The sequence below is a fragment of the Penaeus vannamei genome, chromosome 20, assembly GCF_042767895.1.
Source record: "Penaeus vannamei isolate JL-2024 chromosome 20, ASM4276789v1, whole genome shotgun sequence".
In the NCBI taxonomy this organism is placed as follows: Eukaryota; Metazoa; Arthropoda; class Malacostraca; order Decapoda; family Penaeidae; genus Penaeus; species Penaeus vannamei.
Window position 1 is genome coordinate 1005649 of NC_091568.1, and position 12500 is coordinate 1018148.

Consider the following 12500-nt stretch of genomic DNA (forward strand, 5'->3'; position numbering starts at 1 on the left):
TCTCTCTCTCTCTCTCTCTCTCTCTCTCTCTCTCTCTCTCTCTCTCTCTCTCTCTCCTCCCGTCCCCTCACGCGGTCAAATTCTTTCAGAATAAACTTGCTAAAGACACATCCTGACTCACAAGTGGCATGTGAAGCCTGCTGTGAAGCCAACAGGTGTGAGATGGATAAACATGTTCAAGACAAGATACTTGAAATCGTCTGCATTGTACCGAAGCCTTTGTATCCAAGTCGGTTTCTATTAATGGTAAATGCAGTGTGAGAGAGAGGAAGAGGGAGAAGAGAGAGAGAGAGAGAGGGAGGGAGGGAGGGAGGGAGGGAGGGAGGGAGGGAGAGAGAGAGAGAGAGAGAGAGAGAGAGAGAGAGAGAGAGAGAGAGAGAGAGAGAGAGAGAGAGAGAGAGAGAGAGAGAGAGAGAGAGAGAGAGAAAGGGGGAGACAGAGGGGGGGAGACAGAGAGAGAGGGGGGGAGGTGAGTATCCAATTCACTGATTGCGTTTTTATCGTCCAGTGTAGAATACATATTGAATCCTGATACCTAACGCCGGTCCGACACACACACACGCACAAGCAAGCACACACTCACACAAACATATATTCACTCACTTACACAACACGAACAAACACACACACACACACACACACACACACACACACACACACACACACACACACACACACACACACACACACACACACACACACACACACCCACACACGTACACACTTTCCCCATCGTCATCATTCTCACACTAACTTCTCGAACAAATTACATTATGACAAGTCTTCCTCCCAGTCCTCATGAGATCAGCTGATGACCCTAGAAAGACTTTAAAAAAATAATAATAATAAGTATAACCCGCTCATTCGTAGAAACACATGAAGAGATAGTTAACATTTTTTGTTTTTAAATATTTCGATTCCTGTTATAAATCAATTCGTTTAGAAATTCTAGAAAAAGGTTGTATGATTGCTAACTGCTCGTTTTATCACATGTAATTTAAGTCTGTGGTTATGTCCGTTTTATTTCGCTTAATTGGTGAAGGTACATTCAGTTAGACGAAGCCGCAACATACTGAAAATTTCATCGGAAGCAAGCGAGGCACACGAGGCCATGTGGTGCAGTGTGGGAGAGGGAGAGAGAGAGAGAGAGAAGGGGGGGGATGGAAGAGAGGGAAGGAGGGAGAGAGAGGGGGGGAAGATAGAGGGAGAGAGAGGAGGGAGGAAGAGAGGGAGGGAGGTAGAGAGGGAGGGAGGGGGGAGAGAGGAAGGGAGGGAGGGAGGAAGAGAGGGAGGGAGGAAGAGGGGAAGAGAGGAAGGGAGGGAGGGGGTTGAGGAAGAGAGGGAGGGAGGTAGAGAGGGAGGAGGTAGAGAGGGAGGGAGGAAGAGAGGTAGAGAGGGAGGGGAGGAAGGAAGAGAGGGAGGGAGGTAGAGAGGGAGGGAGGAAGAGAGGGAGGGAGGAAGAGAGGGAGGGAGGTAGAGATGGAGGGAGGAAGAGAGGGAGGTAGAGAGGTAGAGAGGAGGGAGGGAGGAGAGGGAAGGAGGGAGAGAGAGGGGGTGGAAGAGAGGGAGAGAGGTAGAGAGGAGGGAGGGAGGGAGGAAGAGAGGGAGGGAGGAAGAGAGGGAGGGAGGAAGAGAGGAGGGAGGAAGAGAGGGAGGGAAAGAGGAGGGAGGGAGGGAGGAAGAGAGGGAGGGAGGAAGAGAGGGAGGGAGGAGAGAGAGAGTGAGTGAGAGAGAGAGAGAGAGAGAGAGAGAGAGAGAGAAGAGAGAGAGAGAGAGAGAGAGAGAGAGAGAGAGAGAGAGAGGCAGAGACAGACACACACACACACACACACACACAGAGAGAGAGAAAGAGAGAGAAAAGAGAGAGAGAGAGAGAGAGAGAGAGAGAGAGAGAGAGAGAGAGAGAGAGAGAGAGAGAGAGAGAGAGAGAGAGAGAGAGAGAGAGAGAAAGAAAAGAGAGACAGAGAGAGAGACCGAGAGACAAAGAAAGATAGAAAAAGAAAAAAGAAAGAAAACGAAAGAAATAGAAAGAAAGAGAGAGAGAAATAGAAAGAGAGAAAGAAATAGAAAGAAAGAGAGAGAGAAATAGAAAGAGAGAAAGAAATAGAAAGAAAGAGAAAAAGAGAGAAAGAGAAATAAAGAAAGAAAGAAATAGAAAGAAAGAGAAAGAGAGAGAGAGAATAAAGAAAGGATAGAGCTCATGAACAAAGGCTGGCCTTGTCCCTTTTGTGATGATGGCATATGTCCCATTGCAGATTCGAGTCTGTAGTCCCAGACCTGGATTGTTCAGAAAGTATCTTGAAGGGTAAGTAGTTATTAAAAAAAATCTGATCACGTGACTTGTCCTTTTTTTTTTTTTTTTTTGTCTTTTTTTTTTTTACTTTCTCTTTCAAGTTTTTATTTTGAGGCCTGTTGTCCGTCTTTTTTTTTTTTTTTTTTTTTGAAGGATAGGCCTAGGCTTCTGTCACGTTCAGGAAGGCACAGTGCCAGAGTTTTTTTTTTTTTTTTTTTTTTTTTTTTTTATCCCGGAAGAATGGGGAAGACTGGTTTCCCTGTGAGAATAACCTGATTAATTAAGGTCACTGTAATCACCCGAACGGAAAATGAGGGACGATATATTGGGCTCCATCAAATATAAGAAAGAAATTAATATAAAGAAATTAATTATCATTTTAGTTGGGTTATCGGATTTTGATTTTAATTTTGGTAATCGTTTTTTTTTACGTTTCTCGTAGGGTCCATTATCATTTTTCTTTTCATTTTGTCATTAATGCTTTTGTATATATCATATGCTATAATTCTAAAAATAGCTCATGAATATGTGACTAGTTAACATCATTTTTATTTGGGGGGGAGGGTATTATTTCTACATATTATCATTATTATTAGTAGAATAAATTTACTTTTTACTATAACTATGACTATTACTAGTAGTATCACTGTTGACATTACTAGTCTGGTGACGGTGAAGCTTTTTATTGCTATTACTTTATTATCTTTATTATCTTTATTATCATTATTATTATCGTTATTATCAATATTACTATTATTGCTATTGTCATTATCATTTTCATTATCATTATTCGTAGTAGTAGTAATAGTAATAGGAGTAGTAACAGTAATATCAGTAATAGTAGTAAAAGTAGTTGTATCATTATTATTTTTGTTACTATCATTATCATTACTTTTGCTATCATTGTTAATCTTGTTATTATCATCGTTAACGTTGTTATTGTTACTATTATCATTCTCATCTTTATTACCATCATCATCATCATCATTATCATCATTATTATGATTATCACTATCATTATTATCATCATCATTTTTATAATAATTTGTAATAGTAGTAATAAAAGTAGTATCAGTCATCATTATTATTATTACTATTATTATGATTATACTTTTTTGTCATTATTTATATTTAACATTATTATTGGTATTGTTATTATTACAATTATCATTATAATTGGTATTATTACTTTAATTATTATGATGTCTTTCATTATAATAATAATCATAATTATTACTACCATTACCATCATTATGATGATAATGATGATATCGATGATAATGATAATGATAATGATGATGAAAATAATGGTAACAATTACAGTAGTTGTAGCAGTAATAATAATAATGATGATAATATTAATGATTATGAAAATTGTAATAATAATAATATTAATGATACTAAAAGTAATAATAATTATGATAACAATAATAATGATGATGCTGATAACAATAATGATTATCATTGTTATCATTAGGCATTATTATCACAATCAGTATTATCACCATTATCATTATCATCATTATCATTATCATAATCATTATTATTTTTTATCATTATTACTATTATCATTACTGTTATTGCTGTTAGTATTACTACTGTTATTAGCATTAATATTTTTGTTATTATTATCATAATTATCATTACTATTATAAGCATCATAATTTTAGTATCTTTATAATTGATATTATTATCATTATTATTATCATTATCATCATTTTCTTCATCTTTATTTTGTATTACTGTTAACATTATCACATTTACTATTACTGTTCTCATTATCTTATTATCATTATTAATATCATAAGTACTATTGATATTGTAATTATCATTATTATTATCATTACTGATATTGTGATTATAACTATTATTGTTATTATCACCACCATCAATATTTTTATTATCATGATTATCACCATTATCATTATCATCATTGTTATTATTATCATTATTGATATTATTATCATCATTGTTAGTATTAGTAGTAGTGGTTATGGTAATAGTATTATCATTGCCATTACCATTAACTGCATTACTAATACCTTTGTTATTATCATTATTGTTGTAATTATCATCATCATCTGTTATTATTCATAGCATTGCCATCCTTTTCATCAGCACTATCATTATCATAATTTTCATTATTTTCGTTATTATTACTACCATTGCCATTATCATTATTGTTAGTATATTAGTTTTATGATAATTACCATTATTATTATCGCTATCATCATTATCTTCATTATCCTATCCATATCACTATTACTACTACTACTACTACTTCTATTATGATCATTAATATTATTATTACTAATATCATTATCATGATTATTTTCATTATCATTGTTATTATCATTATTACCATCGTCATCATCCTTAACATTTTCATCATCATTATCATTATATCTATTGTCATCATTATTATTATGAATGTTATCATTAGTTATATCATCATTATCTTCATCATCAATACCATTATTGATTTCATTTTTACTATTATTATTACGAGTCTTTACTTATTATCATTATCATTGTTATCATCACAATTATCAATATTGTGTTTTTTTTTTTTTATTGTTATTATCACCATTTCCAATATTACTGTCATTATCATTATTATTAGCATCATTATTATTGTTTTATTATTATTATTATTATTATTATTATTATTATTATTATTATTATTATTATCACCATTACTACTATTACCAATATTACTTCCGCCCATAATTAAGAATCATTATAAATATCACTATCAGTAATATCATTATCATACCATTACAGTAGTTCTAAAATTACCTTTGTTGTTGTTAAGAGTTAATATCGTTATTTTCACACTAATATCATCTTCATCTTCTTTATATCTATATCATAATTATCATAAATTCACGATTAGCATAAATAATTATCATTTATTTCTTCATTTGGGTTCATCGTGACATATATTCAGAAAGTTATGAATATGAAAGGATAATGATTCTTGTCATTATTATTTTCGTCATTATCATTATATTTACGATCATGAATTGTCTTCAATATATCAAAATAAAATATCGCATTATATCCATTTTCATCATCACTTATTCTTACTGTTTTTTATTGTTTCATTAAACTAAATAATTGTAAGAAGAAAATATATATCGTAAATGTTCTAGCAACAAGCATTATCTTTTTCGTTTTGAAATGAAATATCGCCATTTTTTTCGAATTCCGTAATCCTATGTTATATTATCTTATCCTTATCTTAATGTTTTTATTGTTTCATTAAACTAAATAATTGTAAGAAGAAAATATATATCGTAAAATGTTCTAGCAACAAGCATTATCTTTTTCGTTTTGAAATGAAATATCGCCATTTTTTTCGAATTCCGTAATCCTATGTTATATTATCTTATCCTTATCTTAATGTTTTTATTGTTTCATTAAACTAAATAATTGTAAGAAGAAAATATATATCGTAAAATGTTCTAGCAACAAGCATTATCTTTTTCGTTTTGAAATGAAATATCGCCATTTTTTTTCAAATTCCGTAATCCTATATCATATTATCTTATCCTTATCGTAAATTCTCGTCTCAAATTCCGTAATCCTATATCAATTTATTCTAATTTTAAATTCTCGTCGGCAAACCCAAGCATCATCACCAGCATTATCGTAAATTCTCGTCCCCGCCCATGAAGACCTTCCCCAAATTCTCGCAAAGACCAGAACCACCGCTCGTAATATAATCTGCAATTCTCATCATCAGTAAACTTTAATAAATTCCCCAAAAGCGAGGTACATAATTAACAACATTCCGAGCATTTCGTCAAGCTCATCTGTTACCTTCTCGTGACAGCAATGGCCGCGGCGCAGGTGTCATGTACAGGTGTAATTGGCGCTCTAAAACACACGCCGCTCGCCACTGGGTTTGAATTTCAAATGTGCACGCAGATGGGGTTCAGGAGGGACGCTCTCTCTCTTTCTCTTTCTCTTCCTCTTCCTCTTCCACTTCCTCTTTCTCTCTCTCTCTCTCTCTCTCTCTCTCTCTCTCTCTCTCTCTCTCTATCTATCTCCTTCCCTCTCTCTATCTCCTTCCCTCTCTCCCTCTCCTTCCCTCTCCCTCTCCCTCTCCCTCTCCTTCCCTCTCTCCCTCTCCCTCTCCCTCTCCTTCCCTCTCTCCCTCTTCCTCTCCTTCCTCTCTCTCTCTATCTCCTTCCCTCTCTCCTTCTCCTTCCCTCTCACTCCCTCCCCCCCCCCCCTCTCATCTTGAAGTGTGAGGTCTGAGGTGGGGTGGGTGGGTGTCGGATGCAAGTGTTGCTTCGCATCTAGTGGTTAGGTCAAGGTGGGTAAGGAGTCCTGCCTCATGGGCGATGGGTGTGGGTTAGGGTGGGTAAAGCCTACTCCCTCATAGGCGGAGGGGGGGGCGAGATGGAGGGAAGGGGAGGGGGTAGATGAAACAGGAGTGGGTGGGTAGGTGGGTGGAGGGAACAGAAGGCGAATTTCATATCATAGACAGAGGGGTTTGGGGACAATGAGGTAATCAATTGTGAGGTTTGGTGGGCTGTGTGGTATTCAGCCCCGTGACTTGGTGGGCAGCGGGGTATCCAGTCGGGAAGGAGAGGGAGAGGGAGAAGGAGAGGGAGAGGGAGAGGGAGGGAGAGAGGGAAGGAGAGAGTGAGAGGGAAGGAGAAGAAGGAGAGGGAGAGAGGGTAAAGGAGAGTGAGAGAGTGAGAGGGAAGGAGAGTGAAGGAGAAGAAGGAGAGGGAGAGAGGGAAGGAGAAGAAGGAGAGGGAGAGAGGGAAGGAGAATAAGGAGAGGGAGAGAGGGAAGGAGAAGAAGGAGAGGGAGAGAGGGAAGGAGAAGAAGGAGAGGGAGAGAGGGAAGGAGTGGGAGAGGGAGAGTGGTAATGAGTGGAAGAGAGAGATTATAGGGCAGTGTAGAATCCAATGGTCACGGAAGGAATCCAATCCTCATGGTAAACGAAGAGGTAGGTAGGTGTGACAAGAAGCCTCATAGACGCCAGAAGATTAAATCCTTCGAATGAGTGTTAGCAGGGAAGAGGAAAAGGGATTCACATCATAAACGTTAGAGGATTAGATCTGAGGTTGAGATGGTGGAAAGGGGTTTTGCATCATAGACGTTAAGAGATCCAATCCTTTGAATATGACAAGGAAATGAATCCAAGATGAAATGAGTCCAAGTCATAGACGTTAGAAGATTAAATCCTTCGAATGAGTGTGTTAAGGAGGTAAATGGATTCGTCCCATACACGATAGAGGATCCAATCCTTCTACAAAGCGTGGCTTGATGCTGAAACCGTGGGCGAGAGCGGAACCAAGTCCTAGAGGTGAGTGTGGGTGAATATCACATCACGGCGAGCGAGGGATTGCATTCATATATGTTGATTAAATTACGGAAAGTGACTGACGTTTGGAGTCTCGGTCTTCTACGGGAGAGGGAAGTCGTTGCAACATTACGGCAAATTGGTTATTTATCGGATGTTCAACGACCGTTTGGCGTGCGTCGTTAAGTGGGTGACTGGCGGACCGTTAAATGTCCACTCGGGAGTCGTTAAGTGGTCACGTGGTATGGTTCACGCTCAAAACGAGGTCGTGGGGTCGTTTTATTGCCCGACAAGTAATAATTCCTGTCTTCCTGTAAATACGATGGTGTTGCTATTCTCGAAGCACTCTGTAAGATTGGCCGAGAAGGGACACATTCTAAAAATATTCCGTCTCATTCCTTATATATAAAAAAATTGCATATTACAAAAGAAGGGAAAGAAATAGGAAAAGAATACAAGAAGAATGAAAAATAAACAGAGGAAGGAAATTTTGAAAAAGAAAGGAAGGCCAAGAAAACAAAGAAGAAAAGGAAAAAGGGAACAAAATAAAATAGAAAAAATGAAAATGAAAAAGAGAACAAAATAAAATAGAAAAAAAAAGGAAAAAAGTATGAGGAAGAAGAAAACGAAGAAGAAAAGGGAAAAAGAAAGAACAAAAATACAAAAAAGAGAAAGCTGTATTCAAAATAAAACCTGAGATAAATCTTTAAGTACGATTTAATGTATACCTTAGGCCTATGGAACAGTTTATGAATTTTAAATTTTATTGGATGCAGAAAAAAAATGCATTTACTCTATAGTATATTTATGTTAGAGAGAATGGTAGTACCATGAATATTGATTCCATTGCTACTTTGCCATTTTCTCTAAGTCATTCTAAATTCTATCTCAGGCAACCTTGATAATGATAATAATGGTAGCAATAATGATAATAACAGCAACTACAATAATAATGATAATGATGATAACAATAATGATAATGGTGATGATAGAAATAATAATGGCAATAATGTTAATAATGATAATAGTAGTAGTAGTAATATCAATAATGATGGTAATGCCAGTACCAATATTAAAAACAACAGCAATAATGATAATAATAGTAATGAAACCAATGTTAATAACAGTAATGATAATAATAAAATAATATCAATAACAGTCAATATAATATCAATAACAAAAATAAGAAGAATTATAACAACAATAACAACACTAACAGCAACAACAAAAATAATTACAGCAACAATAACAATAATACCAACATCCATAACCCAAAACCTTTCACCGATCACCCACCAGCGTTCCCAGAGCCGCGTGATACCCCTTTCCCAAATTTCCGATTTCTCTCGCGAATTAAAAACCGATTTTCCCTCAGCCGCTATTTTCCCCACATCTTTACGCCTTTCTGAAGACCTCGGGAAATATCTCTCTCTCTTAATTCTACATTTATCGCGAAGGAATTACAGAAGGTCGTTATGCATTCTCTGCTTCCGCTTCTGCAGCAGGGAGGAATGCAGTGTGTTGTTAATTTTATTTTCTTTATTTCTGTCTCGCTCTTTCTCTTCTTCATTAAATTTCCTCAGACTGATGTTCTGGTTAGTTCTTGCTTTTGAAAAAAAAGTATGTATATATATATGTATATATATATATATATATATATATATATATATATATATATATATATATATATATATACATGTGTGTGTCTGTGTATTCGTGCGTGTGTATACATCTATATATGTACACATACACACACACACACACACACACACACACACACACACACACACACACACACACACACACACACACACACACACACACACACATATATATGAATATACATACATATCTACATGTGCGTGCATGCGCGTACGTCCCCACCCCCACCCCCCACCCCCCCTCCTTCGTCCTCCCGAGCTGGCCCAAATCCGGATTCCCCGCCAAGGCCCGATTTCCGCCCCCCCCCCCGCCCCTCCGCCAACCGCCACGGGGGGGGGGGGGGCCGCCTCCTCCTCCCCGGCCGAGACACAGCCCCGCCGCCGCGATGCTTCCTTGGCGATGACAAACTCTTATTCTCTGCGGTTCTGGATTTGCATAACGGGATCTGCACGCGAAATCTGGCGAGGCGGCCCTTTGTCATGTGCGTGGACACGGGGACGGGCGCCCGCTGGCCATCCCGTCTTCTGTCTGGCTGGCTGTCTGTCTGTTTCTGTTTCTTCGCTCTTTCTCTCTTTCTGACTATCTGTCTATCTCTTTTTTTCATTTCCTTCTTCCTTTTCTTTTTCTCTTCCTCTCTCTCTCATTCTCATTCTAATTCTCATTCTCACTCTCTCTCTCTCTCTCTCTCTCTCTCTCTCTCTCTCTCTCTCTCTCTCTCTCTCTCTCTCTCTCTCTCTCTCTCTCTCTCTCTCTCTCTCTCTCTCTCTCTCTTCCTCTCTCTCTCTCTTCCTCTCTCTCTCTCTTCCTCCCTCCCTCCCTTCCTTCCGCTTTCTCCCCCTCCCTCTCCTCTCCCCCCCTCCCCCTCCCCCTCCCTCTCACTCCCTCACTCCCTGTCTCCCCCCCTCCCTTCCTCCCTCCGCCCCCCTCTCCCCCCCCATCTCCTCTCATCCCTCTCCTTCTCCTCTTCTCCCTCTCCCTTCTTTCGTGCCAAAAAAAAAAAAAAAAAAAAAAAAAAAACCGTACCAGCTCTATTTTTCCATGCATTTGTTAAGCGAGCATCTTGGAGCGGCCGCGAGCGAGGTGATGTCCGCGGCTGAGGAGGACTTGGCAGACGAGAGGGAAGATCGGGCGAAATGACGAAAGAAATATATGTATCTTCAGGGGTAACCAAGGGACGGAGATCGCTTGGATATCCGCACGCACGCACGCACACTCAAATGCACACACATACACGCACGCACACACACACAGACACGCACACGCACGCACGCACGCACACTCTAACGCACACATACACGCACACGTACACACACACACTCAAACGCACACATATACACCCACACGCACAAACACACGTACATACATACACATACAAGCACACACATACACACACACACACACACACAACGTGCTTATATGTATATGTGCCTGTGCGTTTGCGTGTGCATGTGCATGTGCGTGTGTGTGTGTGTGACAAAAACTGTTAGATACATAGAGAGAGGGAGATAGAGAGAGAAAGAAAGAAAGAACACAAACAAACAGAACATACAGAGAAAGAGAAAATCGAACAACAAATAAAAGAGAAAGTAACAAAAACGTTCTCTCCCATTCAAAAGAACATACAGAGAAAGAGAGAGAAAAAAAGAGAAAGTAACAAAAAACGTACTCTCCCATTCAAAAGAACATACAGAGAAAGAGAGAAAAAAAGAGAAAGTAACAAAAACGTACTCTCCCATTCAAAAGAACATACAGAGAAAGAGAGAGAAAAAAAGAGAAAGTAACAAAAACGTACTCTCCCATTCAAAAGAACATACAGAGAAAGAGAGAGAAAAAAAGAGAAAGTAACAAAAACGTACTCTCCCATTCAAAAGAACATACAGAGAAAGAGAGAGAGAAAAAAGAGAAAGTAACAAAAACGTACTCTCCCATTCAAAAGAACATACAGAGAAAGAGAGAAAAAAGAAAAAGTAACAAAAAACGTACTCTCCCATTTAAAAGAACATACAGAGAAAGAGAGAGAAAAAAAGAGAAAGTAACAAAAACGTACTCTCCCATTCAAAAGAACATACAGAGAAAGAGAGAGAGAAAAAGAGAAAGTAACAAAAAACGTTCTCTCCCATTCAAAAGAACATACAGAGAAAGAGAGAGAAAAAAAGAAAAAAAGAGAAAGTAACAAAAACGTACTCTCCCATTCAAAAGAACATACAGAGAAAGAGAGAGAGAAAAAAAGAGAAAGTAACAAAAACGTACTCTCCCATTCAAAAGAACATACAGAGAAAGAGAGAGAAAAAAAGAGAAAGTAACAAAAACGTACTCTCCCATTCAAAAGAACATACAGAGAAAGAGAGAGAGAAAAAAAGAGAAAGTAACAAAAACGTACTCTCCCATTCAAAAGAACATACAGAGAAAGAGAGAGAGAAAAAAAGAGAAAGTAACAAAAAACGTACTCTCCCATTCAAAAGAACATACAGAGAAAGAGAGAGAGAAAAAAAGAGAAAGTAACAAAAACGTACTCTCCCATTCAAAAGAACATACAGAGAAAGAGAGAGAAAAAAAGAGAAAGTAACAAAAACGCACTCTCCCATTCAAAAGAACATACAGAGAAAGAGAGAGAAAAAAAAGAGAAAGTAACAAAAACGTACTCTCCCATTCAAAAGAACATACAGAGAAAGAGAGAGAGAAAAAAAAGAGAAAGTAACAAAAACGTACTCTCCCATTCAAAAGAACATACAGAGAAAGAGAGAGAGAAAAAAAAGAGAAAGTAACAAAAACGTACTCTCCCATTCAAAAGAACATACAGAGAAAGAGAGAGAGAAAAAAAAAGAGAAAGTAACAAAAACGTACTCTCCCATTCAAAAGAACATACAGAGAAAGAGAGAGAAAAAAAGAGAAAGTAACAAAAACGTTCTCTCCCATTCAAAAGAACATACAGAGAAAGAGAGAAAAAAAAGAGAAAGTAACAAAAACGTACTCTCCCATTCAAAAGAACATACAGAGAAAGAGAGAGAAAAAAAGAGAAAGTAACAAAAACGCACTCTCCCATTCAAAAGAACATACAGAGAAAGAGAGAGAAAAAAAAGAGAAAGTAACAAAAACGTTCTCTCCCATTCAAAAGAACATACAGAGAAAGAGAGAGAAAAAAAGAGAAAGTAACAAAAACGTACTCTCCCATTCAAAAGAACATACAGAGAAAATGAAAAAAAAAAGAGAAAGTAACAA

At 37.5% G+C, this 12500-nt stretch overlaps 1 protein-coding gene across 10 annotated transcripts in view; it reads left to right on the forward strand.

The window, feature by feature from the left end:
* Nucleotides 1–12500, forward strand: part of LOC113803096 (uncharacterized) — a 60243-nt gene that overhangs the window by 26649 nt on the left and 21094 nt on the right. The window contains exon 2 of one of the 10 annotated variants that reach the window (XM_070134661.1): nucleotides 2256–2305. The exons of the other annotated variants lie outside the window; for them this stretch is intronic. The gene's annotated coding sequence lies outside the window, so the exon portion shown is untranslated. The remainder of the gene's footprint in view (nucleotides 1–2255; nucleotides 2306–12500) is intronic. 10 annotated transcript variants of the gene reach the window in all.